The 25463-nt window shown below is 47.7% G+C and overlaps 1 protein-coding gene across 6 annotated transcripts in view; it reads right to left on the bottom strand.

Moving 5' to 3' along the window:
- The window catches only part of ARHGEF3 (Rho guanine nucleotide exchange factor 3), a 312629-nt gene that overhangs the window by 245096 nt on the left and 42070 nt on the right, over window positions 1–25463 (bottom strand). The window contains exon 1 of one of the 6 annotated variants that reach the window (XM_082739209.1): window positions 12070–12184. The exons of 4 other annotated variants lie outside the window; for them this stretch is intronic. The gene's annotated coding sequence lies outside the window, so the exon portion shown is untranslated. Of the gene's footprint in view, window positions 1–5872; window positions 5979–12069; window positions 12185–25463 lie in introns of those variants that run through there. One more of the 6 variants, XM_082739208.1, reaches the window with a different exon arrangement.

Below are 25463 nucleotides of genomic sequence, written 5' to 3'. Positions count from 1 at the left end.
TCTGAGTACTTTTCTTTTAAAATATTTTATTTTTAAGTAATCTCTACACCCAATGTGGAGCTTGAACTCACAACTCTGAGATCAAGAGTTGTATGCTCCATGCCCTGAGCCAGCCAGGTGCCCCACTCCTGAGTACTTATTAAAACTAGTCTTGTCTTCCTCATCCTTCTAGTTTTCTCATTTGTGAGTTAAGTAGATATTTTCCCCAGGCTAAGTGTATATGTGTACAATGGTTAAGGTTTTCAGATAAAAGTGGACCTTTGTATGAAATCTAAAGAACGACAGGGGGAAAAGTATCCTGGGCAGAGGTGACAGCACATGCAGAGGTCCTGTGGTAGGGAGTGTGGCACACTGGAGAATCGGAAAGGTATGTGACCTCCAGCATCTATGACTAGAACTTTTCAGCCAACACCTGCTATATCCACAGCATGACATGGCTGCCGAGTCCCTCCTGTCTGTCTCAGACACCTACAGTGGCTGTGTTCTAGGAACACAGAACTGGCCTCCTAGGTTGGGACAAGGAAAACTGTGTTTCCTGGATTATGTGGCTGCACCTCCATGTCACCTTTCTCCAGGAATTAGAAAGGATCCAGGCTGGCAAAGTCACAGTTCTCAAGGGGAAGAAGACCCCTCTGGGGGGGACGACACCCCCAGATGCCAGCCTCATCACCAGCACAGTGGAGAATCCTGACCTTCGGGCATCAGCAGCACAGTGCCAGGCCCTCGGCCAACCCCAGTGCCTTCTGTGGCCCAGCCCACCTCCACCATATGCTTATTCACCAAGTCATGCAGTATAAACACCTCCTCACAGAGGTCTAAATGATAACAGGATGGGAAACCCTACACGCTGTCACCAAAAATATCACTCCACAATCAAGTCTGACACCAGCCTCCTGAGAACAGGGGTTTTTCTCTCTCACAGTGTAAACAGCACCAGCCCTGGGGGCAGAAGACCCTGGCTGGAGGCTGGTAATTAACTACATGACCTTGGACAAGCTGTTTAACCTGCCTGAGCCTCAGTCCTCTGGATATGATAATATTCATAGCTCATGAAAAGCTCAATGTTAATTTTCATAGCTGTTATGATGATCAGACACTATTTTTTAAAATACCACAAGGTAAGCACCTGGGTGGCTCAGTTGGTTAAGTGAATGCCTTCGGCTCAGGTCATGAATCTGGAGTCCTGGGATTGAGTCTCGCATTGGGTTCCCTGCTCAGCGAGAAGCCTGCTTCTTCTTCTGACCCTCCCCTATCTCGTGCTCTCTCTCTCTCTCACTCTCACTCTCAAATAAATAAATAAAATCTTTAAAAAAAAAATACCACAAGGCTTTGTTGACTAAGCAGTGTGATGCTATGTGAAGCTTGGGGCAAAATGTCTGCATAAAAATGTAAAGCCAAGGGCTGATCCCAAGATCTATAAAGAACTCTTCAAACTCAATACCCAAAAAACGGACAATCATGTCAAAAAATGGGCAGAAGACATGAACAGACACTTCTCCAAAGAAGACATACAAATGGCTAACAGGCACATAAAAAAAATGTTCATCATCATTAGCCATCAGGGAGATTCAAATCAAAACCACATTGAGATATCACCTTACACCAGTCAGAATGGCCAAAATTAATAGGACAGGAAACAACAAGTGTTGGAGAGGATGTGGAGAAAGGGGAACCCCCTTACATTGTGGGTGGGAATGCAAGTTGGTGCAGCCACTTTGGAAAAAAGTGTGGAAATTCCTCAAAAATTAAACATAGAGCTACCCTATGACCCTGCAATTGCACTACTGGGTATTTACCCCAAAGATACAGATGTAGTGAAAAGAAAGGCCATCTGTACCTCAGTGTTCATAGAAGCAATGGCCACAATCACCAAACGTGGAAAGAGCCCAGATGCCCTTCAATAGACGAATGGATAAAGAAGATACGGTCCACATATACAGTGGAATATTACTCAGCCATCAGAAAGGATGAATATCCAATTTTTGTATCAACATGGACGAGACTGGAGGAGATTATGCTGAGTGAAATAAGTCAAGCTGAGAAAGTCAATTAGCATATGGTTTCACTTACTTGTGGAACATAAGGAATAACATGGAGCACATTAGGAGAAGGAGAGGAAAAGTGAATTTTGGGGTAAGTCAGAGGGGGAGACAAAGCATGAGAGACTGTGGACTCTAAGAAACAAACTGAGGGTTTTGCAGGGGGTGGGGTGGTGGAATGAGTGAGCCTGGTGGTGGGCATTAAGGAGGGCACATATTGCATGGAGCACTGGGTGTGGTGCATAAACAATGAATCTTGGAACACTGAAAAAATAAAATTAAATTAAGATGTTAAAAAAAAAAGTAAAGCCAAAACAAAAACATGGCAAGAACACAAGGTGGAACCATACAAGCTTTAGTCAAGAAGGCAGGCAGGCAGGCTTCCTGGAGTGCTGGCGCGTCAGGCACTGCGCTGGGCACTCACCTGCTTTGCCTCAGGCATACAAATAATAACTCACAGAAAATTTCAGTTCATTCATCCACATGTTTGGTCTTTCCAGAAGAGCTTACTTTGAGGTGGTGGGGGGGGATCTGGATATTTCTCTAAAATTATTTGCCAGGAAGGGAAAAGAACTTCGTCACTCCCATTCATTTCACCACCCCTCACAGAAGAGATCACGTGTTCCCAGCATTATGTACCTTACTTGTCTCAAGATACTACCACTAACATTGATGGGTAATCTTTTTTTAAAAAAGGTTGATTGATTGATTTCAGAGAGAGCTAGAGAGAGAGCATGAGCAGGGAAGGGGCAGAGGAAGAGGGAGAGAGAATCCCAAGCAGACTCCGCACTGAGCCCCAACACGGGGCTCAATCCCAGGACCTTGAGATCATGACCTGAGCCAACTGACGGGTGATCTTGTAATAGTTTTCTTATTAGATCCATAACAACACGGTACAATCCACATTCTTCTGAATCCAGGATAATAAAAGAAATGAGATAGGTAGTGGGAAATACGACTGGCACACACCACATCAATTCTCAGACCCCTGTTTGTAATACCTCAGGATACACACTATGTCAAAGAGAAATGGGAAATGCTTAAAAAAAAAAAAAAAAAAAATTAAAAAATTAAATCTTCCAGACCTAATTAATTCATTTTAACTTACTTTATATACCTTGATGATCCTTTAGGAACAGACTGGGTGGCCATCACAAGTCCAGACAGTGAGGCCCTTTGAGGCATCTAGCCCATAAGAGACACGCAATAATTATTTTATGAATCAATGAATCCCAAAGCGGTTGGACTTAAAAAGAGGTGTTCAAGAATCTGCCACTAGAGGGCAAAAGAGAGTAAAATGTCTTAGCAAATTAGTTTTTGGTGTTCAAACCTGATCTCCATTTGAGACTCCACTAGAGAAAAACCTTAAAAAAAAAAAAAAAAAAAAAAAAAAAATCACTTGAAGCTAAAATTGGACATTTGAAGTTTTTCTGATTAAATTCTGATGAAACTTTCAGTGCTGACCTAAGAGCTCTAAGCACCTGTTTAAAATGGAAATAGGTTACCAGGGCTGGGTAACATATTAATACCCACCAACCATTAACTCCCACACATAACAAGAAGCAATTCATTAGCTGAGCCAGCAACGGGCAAGGCCCTGGGGCATAGGGCTCGGGCTGAGTGAGCTTTGAATGAGAGGAGTAGACAAGGGAGGTGCTGGGACCTCTATGAACATGGCTGCCGGGAGGGAAAGGAAAACGGGCTAGAACTAAGCCCTGTTCTGTGCATCTAGGAACTGTCGCTCCCCACTTAAAGAAGAGATTCTCCATGAATGGTATCACCATCTTCCACACACCCACTCTGGACCCCGGGGAGTCCAGAGACCCCCACCACCATTTCTACATCCATTGTGCTTTAGACCCTTTCCTCCCTGACCCAGCCCCCAATCTTGACTCCCCCTGCACACCTCGAGCATCAAGGAGCGGTTAAATCTCAAATACAGTCATTCCCCCCTCATCCTTGCATCCCATTTCAAATCTTCGAAAGGTTCCCTATCTCTTAGAAAATAAAATCCAAGATAAAAAGTAGAGCAAAGTAGACTAACCACTACACTCCCCACCCCCCCTTACCCCTGGATTTATTTCCTGGGATACCCACCCCAGCATCCCCATACCACACACCCAGCCCTGCTGAAGGATGCCCCCCACTCCCATTCCAACACCTAGGCCTGTAGTGCTTGGCTCTCTCCAAGCGGCTGAGCCTCTGCAGAGCTAGCCCTGGGCCACCCTTTCTGAGAAGGCCTTCCTGACCCCCATGACTTCCCTAAGAATAGACCACTCTCCCTTCTGTCGCCAAATCTCAGTTCAGTCCACCCACACGCTGTCGAGGGGAGTTCCTGCAGGACAGGGTCCGCGTTTGGTGATTTCTGCCTGGTCTATGGCCTAGAAGAGAACTGGCCTTAGGGATGGGGCTGGGGGAGCTGGCTTCTTGGAAGAGGCTGCTATCGGAGGAAGCACAGCTCGTGGTGGGTGGGAAGATATGTCAAAAACAAACCTTGCCCCCTGACAGCTTAGCAGTGGGCTTGTCTGAGCAAGAAAGACCAGGCAAGAGCGGGGTCTGGCAGCCTTTCCATAAACAGGGCAGACAGTACAGAGCCTCCCCAGCGGGACACGTTGTCACAGGAACTCAGAGGAGCTGTTTGCAGGGGCTTTCCCCCCATCCATAGACACCTGCTTGACAGAGAAAGCCAGCCTGGGAATAAAATGAGAGGCCCCAGCAAGAGAATGGGGAGCAAGGGATAAATGATCGCAGTATCCCCTCTGCACCCCTTACCCCATGGCCCTGACTCACCATTCCTCCTGCACTTGTAAGGAAACCCAAAGGATTTTATACATTCACCCGTCCAGGGGCTCCATGTCCCAACCTAGAATTTCTAGAGGATGTTTATAACTTGTCAACTTTCACCTTTCAAAAAAGTCATGCTCCTGGGGTGCTTGGGCGGCTCAGGCGGTTAGGAGTCTGCCTTCGGCTCAGGTCATGATCCCAAGGTCCCAGGGTAGAGTCCCATATTGGGCTCCTTGCTTGGTGGGGAGCCTACTTCTCCCTCTGCCTGCTGCTTCCCCTGCTTGTGCTCTTACTCTCGCTCTCTCTCTGACAAATAGATAAATAAAATCTTAATAAAAAAACAAACTTGTAAACCACTATAAGCAACGTGGCATGCAGGGTCTTCTGGCCTCTATTTCCCCATCTGCAAAACGAGGAGGGCGAGACCTCATTGCCTTTGATGTCCTGAGGTATGGGATGGTGCACAGGGTGGTTTTTAGGGCTCTGGAGTTATTTATGCAAACACCAAATCAGTAATCTCACGCACTGCCGCTCGCTTTTCAGTGCCAAATTTTTACAGTCGGCCAATGCTTCCTGCACACAGACAATTGGAAAACAAACTCCCCTTTATTCGACCCATAGAACCACACAAAAGAAAAGGAGCCAAACCCTCTCTGAACAACAACAACAACAAAGAAGCCCAAACCAGTGCACTCAAACAGAAGGAGGCCCTCCACTCAGTCACTTGGTAAGGCTGTTACTTGGTAACGGTATACTCAATATTTACAAATATGTACAAACATTAGTACCCTTTAAATGTGACCAGGAAGGCGGTTTAGCTCCTTTTCTCCTGGTCATTCTGGCTTTTCTTCCTTTCCCTCTCTGCAGCCAAGAGCAACACTGGATGGACGCTGGTTCACTTCCCCGCTTTCCTGGCTATGGGGCTCCCCGGGGGCAAAGACCGTGTGCAGGGCTCTGTGCTGCCGTGAGCTCTTCCATGGCCTTGGCAATCTATTGGGGGAGCCACAGCCAAGCCCTGTGGGTTTTCCTTGGTTTGTCTTTTAACTCACACATTTTTGAGGAATGGCCGATTCAGTCACGACTTGCCTTCATGCTTTCCTCCTCCTTGTGGGATTAATCATTTTGGGATCCACAGGAAGTTATATCCATGTGGTATACCCACGAGTGTATAGAGTCCTATCCTCACCAGACGCCATGAAACAGACCCACAGACACAGTCATGCATGTGGGTCTGGGACCTCATGATGCCTAATGTACATCCATACGGGGAGATTCTCAGGCAGCTTTGTTACTAGTTAATCATTAGGACTGACTTCTTGATTATTTACACCTGGTGCTTTCCATGAGTTCAGCCAACAGATTAAGTACAACAAGGATTTTGAAGGCTTTTTTTTTTAATCAAAAATCCTTTTTTTAAAGATTTATATGCGTTTATTTAAGAGAGAGACAGCGTATGAGAGAGAAAGAGCATGAGCAGGGGGAAGGGGGAGAGGGAGAAGCAGGCTCCCCACTGAGCAAGGAGCCAGATGCCAGACTCGATCCCAGGACCCTGGGATCCTGAACTGAACTGAAGCTAGATGCTTACCTGACTGAGCCACTCAGGCGCCCTAACCAAACGTCCTTTAATCAAAGACATTTAACTTATCACAAGCGATCCTTGCCTACTCATCAAATCAATTACTTTGAGAAATACGACTCCATTACACACTAATTCCAAAAATAACCTCCATGTAATAGGAAGAAATATTTTCCGGTTGTACTGCTCTTCCTCCACTTAATTAAAAATTATGAGTCTTAATGAAGAAAACACAACACCCACAAAAACAACAACGGAGAGATCACTATGTGTGGTGTGTTTAGTCCCTAGTAAGCAAGTCCTGCTCTCCTCCCTGAATGTGAACCCTGACTCCGCCATACACCAGCCGTGTGGTCTTGGGCAAACGACTTGACCCCTCTGAGTCTCTGCTTTCTTGGCCATAGAAGGAGGCCGGTAAGTGGCGTCTGTATCAGGAGCTGACTGTGAAGCGTCAAGGAAAAGTTCCTGCCAAATGCTCAGTGCAGGGCGTGGCCTATGGTGAGGCCTTTAAAAAAATTAGCTCTTGTGATTGGGAATGTTATTATGACCCATCTACAAAGAGCTCCCCATGTGACTTTAGCAGATACAATCTTGGTATATCAGATATAACCTTTTTTTAAAGATTTTATTTTTTTTATTTGACAGATTGAGAGAGACAGAGCACAAGCAGGCAGACTGGCAGGCAGAGGGAGAAACAGACTCCACTGAACAGAGGGTGTGACACTGGGCTCAATCCTAGGACCCTGAGATCATGACCCTAGCCAAAGGTAGACATTTAACCCACTGAGTCACCCACACTCTTGCAAAGGCCAGTTTGGGGCAGATTTACAGTAAAGCCCAAGGTGGGGTCCCTCTTTTTCTTAAAAGGGAATCTCCCCCAATTATATATGCAGCAGGCCCCACAAAACCCAGATCCTTCCCTGGTCACAGGTAACAACGGATGCTCATGGAACATCCCTGCCTGGTAACATTCCTCCCCACTTCTGGCTGTGATGCTGATCACTCCTGACTCATATTTTTTCCTTACTGGGTAACTAGAAGCCAGTTTTCTGTATGTAAACTTTATCTAAGTGGAATTATACTGTGTTATACCTAACCTTCTCCAATTGTTTATTTTACATGTTTGACATTTACCCATGTTGATACATGCAGGTCATAACTGCTTTAGAGCACTCAATGGGATGGATATGATGGCAATTTATTTGTGAATTTCCCACTAATGGATATGTAGGCTGTTCAAAGTTCTCTGCCATTATGATGTTGTGATAAACACACAACCATTCTTATTAGGATCTGGGGGAACCTACCCCAGCCAGAGTTTCCCTGGGGAATCATGACAGAGGCTGATGCATCTGTTTGCCCTTACCGACAGAACCCAACATGCTGCAGTTAAACAATCTCACCTTCCCAAACCCCCTGCAGCTATGGAAGGACACATACCCCGGTTCTGGTCAAAGATGTAGGCAGAAATCTGCTGAGGATTCCCGAAGGCCTTGGCTTCCCTGCCTTAGTGCTGGACCTCCCTTCTAGTTCCTCCCCAGCTGGAACATGGGCATGAGGGCAGGAGACGAGCAGCCATGGTGGGAACATAAGGACAAAAGCCCCACGAAGCGGACAGCAATGTGAGAAAAGACTTAAATGGTAGCCAATCGGATTATTTAGGTACTAGATTAACCTCTTCCTACACTCAGTACTACTTATGTATCATTCTACAAAGGAATAGAAAATATTTCCACACACAAGATGCATTAGTCTTATAGTCTTATATCCTAAATGCTGAGTGAGAGTCTTAAATTAAATATATATACATATATATATTTACAAATATATATATACTTACTCTAATGATAAGACTTTTCAGTTGTAAGTGTCAATAGTCAGAACAACCAAAATGGAAAGTGGAACACGCATCCAAACACTTTCTGAGTGCTTATGAAGAATAAGAGAGTAACAACGATAACAGCAAATACTCAAAATGCATTTACTTTGGTGCCAGGTGGTTCTCTAAGCCCTTCACATCTATTACTTCAATTAAGCCTCAGAAGGGGCAGTACTATTACCAGATGGGGAGCTGCATGGGCTGTTCAGTAACTTGCCAGCATCACAAAGCTGGGGGCGGGGGGCAGAGCTGGGACGTGCGAGTCTAGCACTACAGGGAATGTGTGAGTGTGGCAGGCTAAAGACCAGCGCCCGAAAGACACCCATGTCCCAATTCCTAGGACCAGGGAATGTATCACCTTGCACGGCACAAGGAACCTCGCTGATGTGATGAAATTAAAGATCCTGAGGTGGGGAGAGTAACCCGGATTCCCCAGGCCTGACATCCTCCTCAGGCTCCCCTAAGAGGGACACGAGAGGGTCAGAGCAGTAGTAGGAGACACGTAGGAAGCAGAGGGCAGAGACCCAGGGAAGGGGCTATAATTCAACAAATGCAGTGAACCTCTAAAAACCGAAAAGGGAGGTGCCTGGGTGGCTCAGTGGGTTAAAGCCTCTGCTTTCGGCTCAGGTCATGATCCCAGGGTCCTGGGATCGAGCCCTGCATTGGTCTCTCTGCTCGTCGGGGAGCCTGCTTCCTCCTCTCTCTCCTGCCTACTTGCGATCTCTGTCTCTCAAATAAATAAATAAATAAATCTTTAAAAACTGAATATAAATAAATAAATAAATTTAAAAAAACCAGAAAAGGCAAAGAAACGGATTCTGCCCCAAAGCCTCCAGAAGGATCCAGGCCTACCGACAGCTTGAAGGGAGCCCCGTAAGACAGATTTTAGACTATGAACTTCCAGAACTGTAAAACAACAATCGTGCGTTGTCTGAAACCACTATCTGCAGTCATGTGTTCCAGTAGCCCCAGGAAACAAACACGGTTGGTAACTCTGACACACGCACGTGCACGCTCACACACACCCCCCCAGGCCGTGCCCTCCAGAAGTTCATTTGCCCAGAGAGGGAGACACACACGCCACTCCCTGCTCTTAAAAAGACTAGATGGAATAAGGGTCACAGACCCCCGGGGCACAAAGGGCTGCGGAAACTGGGGGAGAGTGCCTGGTCCATGCATGTGGGCCCCTGACCAACCCAGAAGAATGTCCTCGGCACCTACGACTGGTTACGATGCCCAGGGAGATCAGGACAGTCTGGAGCCGCTTACTAACGGACTTGTCAGGGGGCTCGTTTTCTCATGGATCCACCCTGATAATGTTTCCGCATCTGTAAGAGACAAAAACTTGGCAAGGGAAAGGCAACGCCCTCCGAGCTTCCTTCCTGGAACCCTCCAGTGGCTTGTCCAGATTTACCAGCCGGGTCTTCCTTCCATTCCCTTGGGTTGGGCTCCTGGTGCTGTCGGTCTATGCCTGACATTTCCTCTTTCTCTGGCCAAGGACAGACACATAAACAAACTACTCTAAAGTGAGAGCCAGCATCATCTCCCACCCACAGGTCCCCTTTCAAGTTACTGCCTCCTCCATGCACCAGCACTCCCCAACCTCTCACCCCGGCCAGCCCGGAAACCTGAGCCTTCCCCATGCACTCAGAGAAGAGTGCAGTCCATGCGGTCCCTGAGATAAATGGGAGCCCAAGGGATGAATCGGTCACCCTCTTTATAGGATGCCCACTTCAAATCTTCAAAGGAGGGGTGCAGTGTGGCTTAGCCGGTTGAGCATCCAACTCTTGGTTTCAGCTCAGGTCATGAGATCTGTGAGGTTGAACCCTGCATCCAGCACCCCTCTTGATACGGAGTCTGCCAGAGAAATTATCTCTCCTTCTCTTCCCCCTGCCCCTCCCCCATTCAAGCGTGTGTGTGCTCGCGCGCGCGCTCTCTCTCTAATAAATTACATAAAGTCTTTAAAAAATCAACAAAGGAGCCCAGTCTAAAATGTAGACCATAAAAGTCAAAATTTTAAGCTACACTGTTGGTCAAAAGAGACTCTGCTTCTGTTGAGAGTGCCTTCAGGATATGGGAGACGGGAAAACGCAGGAATAACTAAAGAGAAAAGACTGTGAGTACCTGTTAGCTCTTCGTCTGGATTATTGTAGCAATCCCATCACCCCCATTTGATAGATGAGGAAATTGAGGCATGACCACAGACAGGAAGCAGCAGAGCAGAATGACAGCCCAGGGAAGCAAACACGACCATAAGTCGTCAAAGTGTCTGCTGTAACCCACCTGCCACCTGAGTGCCTCCTGTCACCACCTTCACCCAGTCAAACAGGATGACAAGGACTAAAGGAGCATTCCCAATGGGAACTGTGTTTATGGCACAACAGAAAAGCCTCAGCATGAATCAGAGTCACAGGGAAGTTCCCTAATCAATACAGCATTCCAGTAGCTGGACAGTCTTGCCTCTCCTGTCCCATCAGCTCTGCCTAAGACCTTAACTGTCCACAGCTGGCAGCTAAGCGTAAAGTTTGGAGAAGCAACTTGAGTCCTTAAAGGGAAGTGGGCATCGCCTCCACAAGGCTCTGCTCCCTACTATGCAAAAGGCAGAGAATAATGTTAGTAGTGTGCCCAGCAGAGGGCCTGCTCCTTATACCGTAACTTGGCACATAAAGGGAAGGCTGTGGGATAAAAATAACCCCAAGGGCTTACTTGCCAAACATTTCCTAGTGCACAAAATGCTTTACACATAATATCTTGTTTGGGGCAAGTCCCTGGTTAGGACATCAGCAGCACACAACAGGAGAGACAAATGCACAACATATACCCCCGCCCCCCAAAAAAATGAGCCACTAGCTTACCTGTAACACCGTAGGTCGATAAAGGTCACACACCCCACTCACTATCCGTAAAGTCATCCCTAGCACCTGGTACCCAGCTGGCGCTTAATAAATGTTGAATGAATTCTGAATCAATAGGAACCACTCTTACTAGGATCTGCTACTCTCTGCTGCCTTGAGCCACACAAAGCAAGTATATATATAGAAATCACCCCAGGCGCACATCCAAGTAACGTGAGCGCAAATCACTGAGAGGCCGGGCTATGTCCACACCTGCCGGCGAGCTCCCAGCTGTCGGTGTCAAGGACCAGTGTGAAGTCCACGTGGAACAGCCACATGGACGAGACAGACTTCTCTTGTTTTTAAACAAACCATCAAAGAGGCTCACGGCTTCCCACAAAGAAACCCCACACCTTTGGCCAGGAGACGAGGAACTCATTAGGCAGGGCTGCCTCCTACCACGTCCATTGTCAGCAGGCACCGTCCGGGCCCTCCGAGAACAGCTCCCAGGAGCCCACATGCTAACAGGCGGCTTCCGGGATGATCAGATTTCTATCAGCAACGACACATGGCATTTCTTGCTGGCTCCCCTTCAGGACCCCACTCCACCCCAGGAGGCAGCTCACAGCTTCTCCTACTTCCTCAACAATCACGCCTTTAAGAAAATGGCAATGTGTCGGGGGCACATACAACATGACCGACACCATCACAAATTCAGGGTGCTGCCCGCCCAGCACGGCCCCCTAGGCACGGTCACAATTCCTCGTGCTCCCCTGCTGTCAAGGATGTGCCCACAAATCCGTCTCTGTCCCAGCCAATGAAACCACATCTTCCCCAGCCCACGAATACCATGAGAACCTCCCTTCCAACACTCAGAGAACAACCCTCCCCAGCTGAGTGTTCCCTCAGCTTCACGGCACCCCCTGCTTAGGATGGCTGAAGTACAAAACCGCTGACCCCCATCCTGGCGATTCCCTTTACAGAAAGTCGGAAGTCAGGATTGGGGTCCGCTCCTCCCCCAGCTGCCACGGAGGGGGCCACAGGCAACAATTCTGGGCACTGCTCATGCTGTGCTTCCTGATCTGAACGCAAAGGTGTGTTCTGTGGGGGGAAAAGCCAGAGAGCTATGGGGTTACGTGCAGCCTCTTCTGCTTGGGTATTATTCGTCTGCAAAAAGTTAATAAATAAACTGTGGATTCACGTGAATTCTGTTTGTTCTGGAACTTTAGAGATTGGAGGTGGGGGTTCAATCACACCATACTTCAGCCACATAAATCACAGACTTTCCTTCTCAACAGCCTGAAAAACCAGTTGTACCCGCTGCTGAGAACCATAGATCGCACCGATTTCAGAAACCCTTCCAACAGCCCTGAAGGAAAGGCGGCCACAAAAGAGCGGCGGTGGCACATGCCTCCTGCTGAGCCTGAGCTAGAACCCATTTTGTTTGTTCCAAGATCAGGCTTGGGAGGTGACCCTGTGGTCTTCCAGAGGAAAACAGGCAGCCAGCCTGCAGCCAGGCCTGCAGAAACTCCGATTTTTAAAGCAGCCTGGAGGATCCTAGGGGATGGATGCCTTGACTGTAGCACACATTGTTTTTGAAAGGAGAGGCCAGGCCTGCAGCACCCACCCCACCCCTCCACATTTACCTCCTTGCTAAGCCTTTTCCTAGCTGGCCAGGGACGGGTGTGTTCCAGGAACGTAGCTGCTCATGAGTCACCCTCCCGGGGCCTGACAGCTGCTCCTGGATCCTGATCAATTTCCTCCAAAAGACTGGCTTTCGTGTTTGGGGTTCAGGCTGCACTCACTTGCAAAAATAGAACTCTTCTTTTTACGAGCAGACTGAGCAGCACATGAGTGAGTACATAAGTCTCCGACCATGCATAACCCTCTCCCCCATCCCTCACCCCCACCCCCGTCCCATGCCCCCCCCTACCCCGTGCATCACCACCCCCAAGCCCTGAAGAACAGGAGCCCCTTGGCCAGTCATTTGGCCACACCAACCATCTAACAGATGCAAATTTCTCATCACCTTATCCCAGCAGGGCTGCTCTGCTGAGCAGCTGGGGTTTGATGCCACAGTCCAGAGGCAGCACCGGTCTTTTCTAGCCAAAGGACAAGGCTGACTTTGGCCTGACATCATGGTGATTATTGTAGCCTGCTTTGTGTTAAGATCTCCAAAATATTTTAAACGGTATAGATTCTCGGGCAGAAAATTCTGCTGAACCACGCTGGATGTACTTGCCTAGAACAGCTCGAACTTCGGCAAAATTAAATCCATGCACTGTTCAAGATGATGAGTCTGAGGAGGCGGCTCTGCCAAGAACAGCCTCTTCTGGGTATGTGCAGACGTCTTGGAGTCAACCGAGAATGGAGACCATGTTCAGGCTCCCTGGGGCCCCTTCCTCCTGCTGCCACTCTGTGAGCTACACAGCAGAGCTCGGATGACCCCTGCCACCTGTAGTAAAACTCCATCCAAGAGCCCTCGTAGAGGCCAAACACACTATCCCGGTAATGCTGGGAGGTGGGGGAGGGGAAGGCCTGGGATTGGAGCCCCAGAGACCTGAATTCAAATCCAGCTCTGGGATCATGAATAAGTCACGTCTCTCCTGACCTCAGTTTCCTCATCTGCAAATTCCACAGGCACAAGCAGAGCATGTCTTAAGTCCCTTGCAAGCTGGTGGCTTTTCAATTCCAGCCCAGAGATGTAATTTAAAGGTTTTTTGTAGGGGTTTTTTTTGTTGTTTTTTTTTGGCTGATTGGTTGCAAACCTTTCAAACTCAGAAGTGCTTTCAGGAGAAATCTGAAGATTTTACATTAAGATCCTGACTTCTGGAGGCTCTCGGGAAATCAGCAGATCTGGTCACAGTGGGCTTGCATTCCCAAAAGGAGGCAGGAACAGGGAAGGAGGAAACAGTCCCCAGGACAGGGAACACACCACCCATGCCGCCCTGGGGATCCTGTGAACACTTCAGTTTGGGACTCCTGACCCTAAGTCTGGCTTATTTTCTTTCCCTTTAACATATTGCTTAACTTTCTCACTTTTCATTTCGGCTGGAAGACTCATGAATAAATCCTGAAGTCAAAATATTCCACAGATAATCTGTTCCATGGAAATCCACAACACCAGGGGCCTGCGCCCCAGCTCACCAGCAAGTCTCCTAATTGAGCGTCCAGGGACCCAGAGCTGTTTTAAAAGTCCTCCCCCCACTCTTTGACCTTTGTGGGCTGTCTCATCCAACCCCCTACTCCTCATCCAGGTCCCTCAGCCCCCAAGCCAGGGACCTGTGTTTGGGAGCTGGGACCAGGAGGTCAGAGGGAGGCGGGTTTCTGAGGAGGTCAGAACCACATCTGCCTTCTGTCATCCTTCTGGACAGGCCAGCATGTGCAGGGCTGCCTGTGGGCCTGCCAAGTCTCTGGAGCAGTTCAAACACAACAAGCGAGCCACGTTGCAGCAAGAAGCCAGGAGGAGTGCGTGTGGAGAAGAGGCTCGGGCAACTCAGCTGCGTCTGCAGGACGAAGACAGGCAGGTATCGGGGGAGGAATTCGGGGCCCATCTCTTCACAGGAAACACCTCAGCCAAGAGGAGCAGGAACGGGAGCTCTGTTCCCAAACCAGTCACGTCTCACTGGTAATAATAACAACGTAATGACAGGGACAGGGACAACAGCAGCAGCATGACCACTAACATGTGAGCCCTTCCTCTGTGCCAGGTGCTGGTGGTATTATCACACTGCTTTAGAGGAGAGGAAACCGAGGCCCGAGGAGGCCACAGGCTTGAATAAGAGCACCAGGCAGCAAGTGGCAGCTCATGAACCAGATCCCAGGCAGCTGCCTCCTGAGCCCAGCCTCTCCTACACAGCTCCCTGCTGCTTGTCCAGTAGGCGAGCCTTGTCGCGCAGGGCCTTGCTCCTTGGGATTTAGGGACACCTGCCCTTTCTGTACTGTGTCACATTAAGAATCACAGGGGAGGGGTGCCTGGGTGGCTCAGTAGGCAGAAGCCTCTGCCTTCAGCTCAGGTCATGATCTCAGGGTCCTGGGATCGAGCCCCACATCGGGCTCTCTGCTCAGCGGGGAACCTGCTTCCTCTTCTCTCTCTCTCTGCCTGCCTCTCTGCCCACTTGTGATCTCTCTCTCTGTCGAATAAATAAATAAAATCTTTAAAAAAAAAAAAGAAAGAGATCACAGGGGAATTTATTTGCACGTGCCCTCCTCGCTCCATGGTAACTATGTCTACTGACCTCTAAATACACAGGTCATTGCAGAGGGCTATACACAAAAACCACACATGCTATTCTTCACGCAGAGTTTGGAGGATTTTTAAGATTAATTTTGGCCATTTGCCATCTGTACCTTACTCACCAGTGTTAGGCGTGCAAACTACCCCCCGCATCTCTGGCCCCATTCACGGTAAACAGGTTGCTCCCTCGAGCCCTGGCTCCCAAGAGCCCCAACCACCGTGAGGAAAAAAGGATCCCAGCATTCATGAAAAGGCCTGACTAGTGGGAAGGGTTCTGGGGAAAAACATACATGGGCGGTTTTACAAAATGTACTTTACCCCAAGAAAGAGATGTCTGGGCCCTCCCTCTCTGTCTCTAGTTCTTAATTTACCCTCGTTCTATTAAACTTAGAAAGAACAGATGAGCAACAGCCACGTTTGAGGGAGGAAATGAGCAGAAGAGGAGGTTCCTAAGAGGTGACACAGGATCTCCAGGAAGGTGACCAAAAGGAAACTTCACAGCAGGATTTGGCCCCAGGGACAAGGTTTCTCTCCCCAGTCCTGGTGACGGGGTGCATCGCTACGTGAGAGGAACCTGCAAACTGCTGACATGGGAAGTCGACGCGGAAAGGTGAAGCTGGGATCCACGTGCCCTATTGCATAAAATAGGGTAGGGTTCAGCCTAATGAAGAAACACAAGCACAACCGAACAAAAAAAGTTCTCGGCATCAGGAGGTTAAAGTTAAACCACCTGGAACTTACATGGACATGCTGGTTCCGAGCACAAGGTCTCAGACAAGAATCTCACTCTTTTCGCGCCCTAAGAGGGAACCCTCTGAAGAGTCCCCATCTGGACGCGCTGAGGACAGCAGTTCCCGCTGGAGGCTGAGGGGCTCCCAACCCCAGCCCCTCTCGGGCAAGCTGTGCCTCCTCCCTTGCCCCTAGGTGACCTCGGCAATGTGTGGAGAGCCTTTTGGTTGTCACAAGTTGGGGGAAGGTGTGTTACTGGCATCTGGCAGGTACAGGCTGGAGATGCTGTGCCCTACGACGTATAGACCACCTGTCCTGTCCAGAATGGCCATGGTGTGCAGCCTGAGAAACCCAGATATGCACGGAAGCAAAGGTGGCGGGTGAAAGTTTGACTTCAAAAAGAAAGGTGTCCCACCACGATCATGAATTTACCTGTTGTGTGACCTTGGACTTTGGTCCCCTCACCTGCATGAGGAGATGATCAGTCCCAAATCCTGAGTGAACTCTGCTGGGGCTTAAGGAGACCTGGTTTTGGCAAGTGCTTGGTCACAGGTTTCACTCCATCTTCATCCCCTGCAAGGCTTGCCGACTCTCTGACTTGCACTGAGGCTAAAGGAGACGGGATGCAGAGAGAAACCGTAGAGTCTGGTTGAGGGGAGGAGCAATGTCTCCAATGTCTCCAGACTGCCCCTGGGTCCTACACAGACCCACTGAGGATGTGACTCCTAGCAACTCGGGCCACGGGAACTCGATGGGCCTGAGACCTCACTGCTCCTAGCAAGCTATGCCAGGTAGGTGGGGTTGATAACGGGCTGGGGTCTACAGGGGAGGGCATCAGCTCCATGACCTGCCTCAAAACCCAGGAACTGCTCCCATTCCTACAACAAGACAACCACAGCAGGAATAAGAAGAATGTCCAAAATCTACTGAACACTTAACCTGTGTCTGGCCAAGAATTAGACCCTCTTCGTGGGTGATCTTATTTAACCCTCACAACCACTGTGGGAAGTGGGTAAGATGAGCATCTCCATTTTACAGGAAATAAAGTAATTTGTCCAAGGCCTCCCAGCTCAGATATAACTGGCCTTCACACCCAGAGCTCAGACGCCACAGTCCACAACCTTATGCAAAACAGCACCATCCTCCAAAACTGTACCACTTCCATCACCAACTGGACCGCCATATTCTAGAAGAAAACCAGAAACCAAACTGATGACCATAATTTCAATTAAAATAATTAGTGTGTATGCACATGCATACCAATGCTAGAAGGAAATTTCCTGCAATAATCACTGATTAACAGCATTTACTGATGAGTGGTAGAATTCTACGTGATTATTTTATTGCTTCTTTATATTTTTCTAAACTTCTCAAAGTTTTTACAATGAACACAAATAGTTAATAATAAAACATCTTTTTAAATTAAATTTATAAAATTTGCTTTTTTTTTTAAGATTTTATTGATTTATTTGTCAGAGAGAGAGAGGAGCGAGAGTGAGCACAAGCAGACAGAGTGGTAGGCAGAGGGAGAAGCAGGCTCCCTGCTGAGCAAGGAGCCCGATGTGGGACTCGATCCCAGGACGCTGGGATCATGACCTGAGCCGAAAGCAGCCGCTTAACCAGCTGAGCCACCCAGGCGTCCTTAAAATTTGCTTTTTTAACTTATTACTTTTTAGCAAAAAATCCACCAAACAGCCTTAAATTATTGTCTAGACCAGAAGTTGACAAACTATGGTCTGCCTGTTTATGTAAATAAAGTTTTATTGAAACACAGCCACACCCATTCATTCACATAAATGACTGTGCCTGCTTTTTGCTACACTAGTAGAGCTGAACAGCAGTGAGTAGACACATGGGAATACTACATCCTCTTCCTAATCTGGCCTAAAATGGACCTCTTATTTTCCCACTTCAATTTCTCCTCACAATGTATCTCTGCTTGTTTTGTGATAGCCCAAACTGGACATAGCAGGAAGCTAATGAGGTTAAAGCCCCTCCTTAGAAAGGTATCCATATGGTCTTGCGTTTTTACAAAATTTGAAAAAGGCTATCTTTGAACTATTTTTCTTTTAGGAAGCCCTCCCCCAGATTATGTTTCAGGTTCCTCAAACTTGGATCCTCCCCTACCTAAAGCCCCAGGCACTTCATTGCCCTTATTCCATTTTTTTTCTAAAGATTTTATTTATTTGAGGCAGACAGAGAGAGCGCACAGAGGGGGAATGGGAGGGAGAAGCAGACCCTCCACTGAGCAGAGAGGCCGATGTGGGGCTCGAGCCCAAGACCCTGAGGTCATGACCTGAGCCAAAGGCAGAGGCTTAATTGAACCACCCAGATGCCCCACCCTTATTCTATTTTTAAGACCACAACCTGTTCGGTGGTGAGTAAGATCTGGTCCTACCAATCCCCAAGCAGCTTTAGGCATGATGAGCTCTTGGGATTTCCAATCCCCTGATGGCCAGCTCCCACAGATCGAAGCAGCTACCCTTCAGTATACAGCTCCAGAGACCACAGGGAAGGGACCCCACCCACCCACCCAGGCTAGTCCTCAGGGCTCACCAGGAAGCCCAGAGCAAACCATCCAGACAGAGGAGCCCTGAGGGCTCCCACAACCATGACAGGAAAGGAGTAAAACACCAGCTCACACATACTGTCTCTCAGCCATTCGTTACCTGCACTGAAACCCCACTAGTCAATGCAATTTATGTATTTCCTGATACAGAGTCGTCACATTTTCAAAAGATAAGAGGCAGGTGGATGTTACAAAACTGCCTTCTAAAAGTCAAGTGGTCACAAGAACCAAAAAAGGATCAAATCACATAACATGTGCACAAATACCTTATTGTTTAGTTTTAAAAAACTTCTTCCAATTCAAACCATTCTGGTGGGGCACTTACATCAATCCAGAGCCACAGCCCAGTCGTCCAATCAGATGCCCATCCACGCCTTTACGGTCAGTGGATAGTGTCCTTCACTCTCTAGCTCCTGGTCTATTCTTATCTCGTCTCTCTCCAGTGTGGGGAGGGGGCTTTGTCGGGGTGCAGCTGGCGGTTTTGATAAGCAGGTGTCATGAGTATGAAAATGACCTTGCTCATCAGCTGGTGGGAACCTAGCAGACAAGGGAGTCACTGTATCCCTGTCTACCAGGTCCCAGCCCCCAAAACAAGGCACAGTGAGGCCCGGGGATTGGGGGTGGGAAGCTCGCTCTCTCTCTCTCTCTCTCTCTCTCTCACACACACACACACACACACACACACACACACACCCCAGACTGGGGGGGGGAGTCACCAGGCAAAAGGAAACCTGCATACTTTCACCATTTCACCCAGGAGAGGAAAAGATTCCGCTGAACAGGAAAATTAAAATCTAACAGTGAGGATGTGTGGAGGTGTTTCCCAAACAGCAGAGATAGACAAAGATAAACAAAGGACACTGATCTCTCAGAAAATCAAAGGGGAAGTCTGCATTCTCTGCAGAGCTGGCAAATGCTATTAGGAGAGAGTCGGCGGATGTGGAAGGAGAGGGATGGATACTCACCCAGCTGATTCCAGCATCCAGTCAGCCAGGGCCATGTCAATGGCTGTTACTGTACCAGCCACTGGAAAGGGGCCAACAGGCAGGACATGCTCTGGTGGCGGGGGGAGAGAATGTCCCTTAACCCAGTTTCCAATTAAATGTGGGTTAACTGGCACTGCTCCTTGCAGCTCAAGGGGCCGATTCAGAGCTGAAAGGAGCGTTTTTCAAAATTTAAAAAAGAGCTGAGGCCGCCAAGCCAGCACCTTTTATTTTCTCTGTTCCTTTCAGTTGCTCAGCCTGACCCATGGCTAGCTGAGTTGACTTGTTGGTCCTCAGAGAAAGGAGCCCTCCCCATCACCATCAGCTCCAGAGCCAGACACCCTCCCGACACATGTGGGGCTGAACTCCATTCTGCATTTTCCCAGGAATGGTCACGGCTGCCCAAGGATGAGTCACCCGTGAAAGCTACACATTGTCCCCGACAGACAAAAACCCGCAACCCAGGAGAGTGGTCCATTCACTCTTCTCCAAGCGCTAACCTCTTCCTGTAACTTCTAGAGGCTCCTGCCACCCAGGCAGTCACTCTTCTCTTCGGTCAGTGACACAAACATGAGGAGAGAGCTTTCGGTGACATTCTAGCACAAAGAGAGTGCAGCTCAACTTCCAGCAAGGTGCTTACAGGCCAAAGAGAAGTATAGATCAAATTGTTGGCAGTAATACTAAGTCACATTTATTGCACATCGACGAAGGTACTGGGCTAAGGCAGTATGCTTTACCCATGATCTCATTCAGTCCTCAGAGCTACCCTATAAGGTAGGCCCTATTATTAGCCTCACTTTACATTCAAAGAAACTATAGCCCGAAGAGGTTAAGTCATTTACCCAAGGTTACACCATGCAACAGTCAGGATTTGAATCAAGGCAGTCCATCTCCAGAGTCTGGTTCTTGAGTATCACATTATCATTATTACTAAATCAATTTAGAACAGCAAAATTAAAGGCATGTTAGAGTGTTCATACTTGGGGGGAGGTTATGATCTTGTCAGCCTACTTTTACATCACTTCTCACCTTACCTCCCACCAAGAGATGCTATAAATTGGCTTTTCAAATATAAAAATCACATGTGCCAGACAATGTGCTGAGCACATGACACCTGTTAAGATCATCCTATGAGGGCGCCTGGGTGGCTCAGTGGCTTAAGCTGCTGCCTTCGGCTCAGGTCATGATCTCGGGGTCCTGGGATCGAGTCCCGCATCGGGCTCTCTGCTCAGCGGGGAGCCTGCTTCCCCCTCTCTCTCTCTCTCTGCCTGCCTCTCCATCTACTTGTGATTTCTCTCTGTCAAATAAATAAATAAAAAAATTTAAAAAAAAAAAAAAAAAGATCATCCTATGAGGTTGGTATTAATATGATCCCATCTACAGATAAAGACACTGAGGTTCAGTGTCTTGCCCAAGATCATAAAACAGAGCAGGGATTTGAACCCAAGAATGTCAGTTACCAGCCCTTACATTCTTTCTATCATATACAGCAGATATGAGTTTCATGATTTTCTGGTTGTGGGAGGCAGGATCAAGGGTATCATAAAATGAGAGTCAGACCAAATTGGGAGGCTGGCCTATAGCCACAGATCATCTGTTTGGCCTTGAACCTGCATCAGCCCATGACCTTTGGCAGACCCTACCTCTCTTGCAGCCTCAGTTTCCTCATCTGTGAAGGAGGAGAAAGGGAGCAAGGGGGCCTTCCAGTACTACGACTGGACAGTGCACTTGCAGCCCCCTAGAGCACAGACAGCTCAGCGTTTATCCTCTGTAGATGGTAACTTCCCTCCTCTCTCCTCGCATAAGTCTTTAGGAACAGGTTCCTATCTGTCCCTGGACTCAGGTTGGTACACCCAGTAGAGAGTTGTTAGGGACTGCCTGAGGCCAGGCTCTACTGGGGCAAAGCAGGGAGGCTGGGAAGAAGCTAGTAGAGGGTTTGAACAAGTACTTCACCTTGATCTGAAGACTAAATACATATGTAGAAAATCACTGAATTTGCCCTGAATTTGACACACATCATATATAAAATAAAGCTTTAAACACAAAAAAGTATGTGAAGACATGACAAATCGGACAAGGCAAGATTTTGCCAAACTAAAACTTGGTTACTATACAAGCTCCACATAAAATATTTAACACCCCGTCAAAGACACCCCTTTAAAAGTGTCTACCTTCTAAGTTTATTTTGGAAAGGGGATAATAGAGAATCACCAAGATGAATGATTACATTGGGTGAGTGCGTCAGCAGTAAGGGTGACCCCGGGTCACCCTTCATTTAACAACCAATTCTCAAAGTGCCTAGCTAACACCTTAACTCCCTACTCCTGTTTCTATGTGTAGTTCAGTGGAACAAGTAAGGCCTAGAATTTCAGAGAGAGACTTAGAATCTGGCCCTGACACTGACCTGCTGGGCCCTAGGATTAGATCACACCTTGCAGTCTCCCCTCCGACCTATGAAAAAGGACAGCAAAGACCTCAAAAGAAGGGGGATCACTGGTCCCAATGACATGGACATCAGGTATTTCTGCCACTCTGCTTCTAATTGCTCGTCTGTGGGTAACAGTACTTGGCCTTCCTACCCATTCCCCTCTCAGTCCAAGGATTCAGATAAGGCTGATCTTATCCCCGACCCTCAAGGTCCAGAAGACAGCATGTGTCCCAAGCAGAACGAATATGAATCTACTTGGGAAGTCTTGTTGGAACAAGTGGGAATGATAAACTCTCAGCCTACAGCTGTGGGAGAATGTCAGAGTGTTAGAAGCTTCAGAGCTGGAGCTTCTGGGAGGTATCATATAAAGGAAGTCTTCCTGGGAATGAGGCCAATACAGAAGAAAGTGGAGCCAAGAGAAGGAAAGAGTGAGAGCAAAACCTAATAATGCTGAGCCCCTGGATCCAGCTATGCCTGAAGCTACCCACTCTTGGGCTGTCCATTTATATGAACCATATATGCCCTTAATCCACATTGAATCCAGGCTAAACTGTGTTTCTGTCACTTGGAACAACAACAACAAATCCTGACTAATGGAACCATTGCATAGAATTGTAATAACTCCGAGCTACAAGGGGCACTGGAGGCCATCCAACCAGAGTGCTTTGCACATATCAGCATTCAGTAGAAATATGCTGGCCTAACAAATTAATGGTTTGTTCATCACTCCAGTACTGACTTCTCAAACTGAAGTTCAACTATCCTGTTGACATTATTCTAAACCACAGGATAAATCAACTGCATCTTCACGGAGCAGTAATTCAAATGACAGTAAGTAGCTTGAAAAGGTTTTTCCTTAAAAGAAATACAGAGCTCAACCAAATGCGGCTCACGACAGGAAGGCAAGGATGGGTCAATATTAGGGAAATCTATCTATATAATTTATGTCATTAACAGGATCAAGAGGAAAAACACGTCTCCTTAGATGCCAATCTTGTTAAATTTCAACACTTATTCCTTTTTTTAAAAAATCTCTTAACAAAATAGGAATAGAGAGCAACTTCCTTAAGAGATATATAACTTAAACTAAGAGCAGGATTCCTACTGGTGTCAGTGGAAGGTAAAAATGACCCAATGACTTGTTTAACATTACCCAGGAAGCATTTGCCAATCTTTTAGACCAATAAACAAACAAAGTATTACCAGCTGGGAAGGGAAAAAAAGCAAAATTCCATTAACTTGCAGATGATGTGATTATGTTATGTGCCCAGAAAAAATTCTCCCCACAAATAAAATAAAATAAAATAAAATAAAATAAGCTCTAAAAAACTATTAGAACCAGTAGGACAATTGTACAATATCCATCAACATTAATAAAAGAAATTATTCATCAATAGCTTTCCTAGATACAAACAAAACAAAAATAAGAAAACATGAGTGATTTTTTCTAAAACACATTCCTTCTTGCACTGTTTTTTCCGATCCCTGTTCAGTTCCTTGCCCTTACAAAACCTAAACCGAATTACAAAACCCTGCAGGGCAGGGACCCTGTTAGAGGTCATCTGGCTCCCGCCTATGCTGATCCCTGTAGATCCCCCAGCTCAGCACAGTGCCTGGCACACAGCGAGCCTCCGTCAGTTCCCATCCTTGAGGAAGAAGCTGGCTTCTGGTAGGACTGCACGTGGGTGGGACCAAAGCCACATTCAACTCTTGTGCCAGCCACAGTCCTGGGGAAAGTCTTCACCTGAGTTCCCATGCTTTCCTCCCACCTAGAGAGCAAACACCTCAAGACTCTCTCCATCTACACACCAGCAGAACACCCCAGTGCTTTGTTAACTGCATCTTGATTATTCTGTGGGCTGGGTGAGCCCTTCAACCATTGGGGTACCACACCCCCACCCCCAGCCTCCCCAGCTCTCCAAACCTGATTCTCTACCTTTGGAGTTGAAAAGGTTGATTTACCTCCAGGGAAAGTGCCAGGCTCTTGCCTGGAAGGAATGTCTATCTGATTGCTCAGGAGGGAGATTGCCACACCTGCTCCCCACTAGCAAGGGTTCAGCATCAGGACCGAGGCTGCTTTTCACCCAAGACCTGTCTTTCCACAGACTGGGGTCTGTAAGAGTTCCATGAATTGGTACTGGAATTCCCAGTACCACCTCACAATGTTGTGCCCATTCGAATGCTCTCCAGTCTGAGTGGTTTTAAACATTTCCTAGTGGGCACTGTGTGCCAGACCTCACTAGACCTTTCCATAAGCCCTTCTTGTCCTATGTCTCCTATTCTCTAGCTACGTCTTATACTCACATCTCCTTCTACACTGTGAGCATGACCCACATCCAACTGTACCCTGGGTACAGACTGTACAGCCTGACAGTATGTGGAGCACATGAACAGTACTCGGGTAATTGTTGGCTGGTTTTTTTTTTTAAGAGATCAGCATACATTAGGGACACTCGCCAGAAAGGAGAGGGCATGCATTCTGACGGCTCTTTCTTGGGTCTGTGGTTGGTGGGAGAACGATTTAGGGACTGAGAGTGGACTCGGGCCAGGTGCCAGGTGCTGAGTAACTGAACTGGGCATTGCTTACTGAACCTTCCTGTCGACTAACTGCCACTGTTATCTGCCTTTCACGGATGGCAAACTGGGACTTGGAAAATGTCGACACTGAGCCAGGATCATCACCTCCTCCCCTAACACCCTCCTGACAGTTCCCCTTGGAGCCGCCCTATAAGAAGGAGGCCACCAGGAATTGGGACAGGCTGATGGGCTCCCACGAGCAGAAGGCCCACTCTCCATGCCTCAGTGGACTGTCCTGGCTAAAATCTCAGTCCCACTCCTAGGGCAGACACAGCAGCGCCCCCCAACCCCACACCATTCTGTAGGGGGGCTCTGAGCTCCTGTCTGCAGACAGAAGATAAGCGAGGGTCCCAATCATATGAGAAGCAGATGGGGTGGTGAAAAGGCTTTCTCCCCTCAGCCAGTCAAAGACAGGTTTAAGTCTGAGCCCTATAATTACCTGTGACATTAGGGCAGGTGCTTAAAACTCTGTTTCCTCATCTGCAAAAGAGACACAAACAGTGGGTCTTCTGCTCAGTCCCTGTGATGTCTGAAGACAACGTATATAAAAAGCCCTTGAGAAAGGAATCAGCAGATACTGTTATAACTTGGAGGAAGTTATAATGCTATAACTTATAATGTTATAAGGTACTGTTAAAACTTGCCCTGTAGCTGATTAGCCAGACCCACCAGAGAACTGAAGGGCCTTTTCAAGTGTCTTCATGGCTGTTCTCCCAAGACCTGTCCTAACCAATGACTTCGGTCAGTACAAGGACAGATATGGCCTTTGGGGGTGGGGGGAACGTAACAAAGCAGCACTTGAGGTTCAGAAGCCTGAGTCTGTGTCTT

The sequence above is a fragment of the Mustela nivalis genome (genome assembly GCF_964662115.1).
Source record: "Mustela nivalis genome assembly, chromosome: 1".
Lineage (NCBI taxonomy): Eukaryota > Metazoa > Chordata > Mammalia > Carnivora > Mustelidae > Mustela > Mustela nivalis.
Note: the sequence above shows the minus strand (reverse complement) of the source record. Positions and strands in the feature narration are given on the sequence as shown.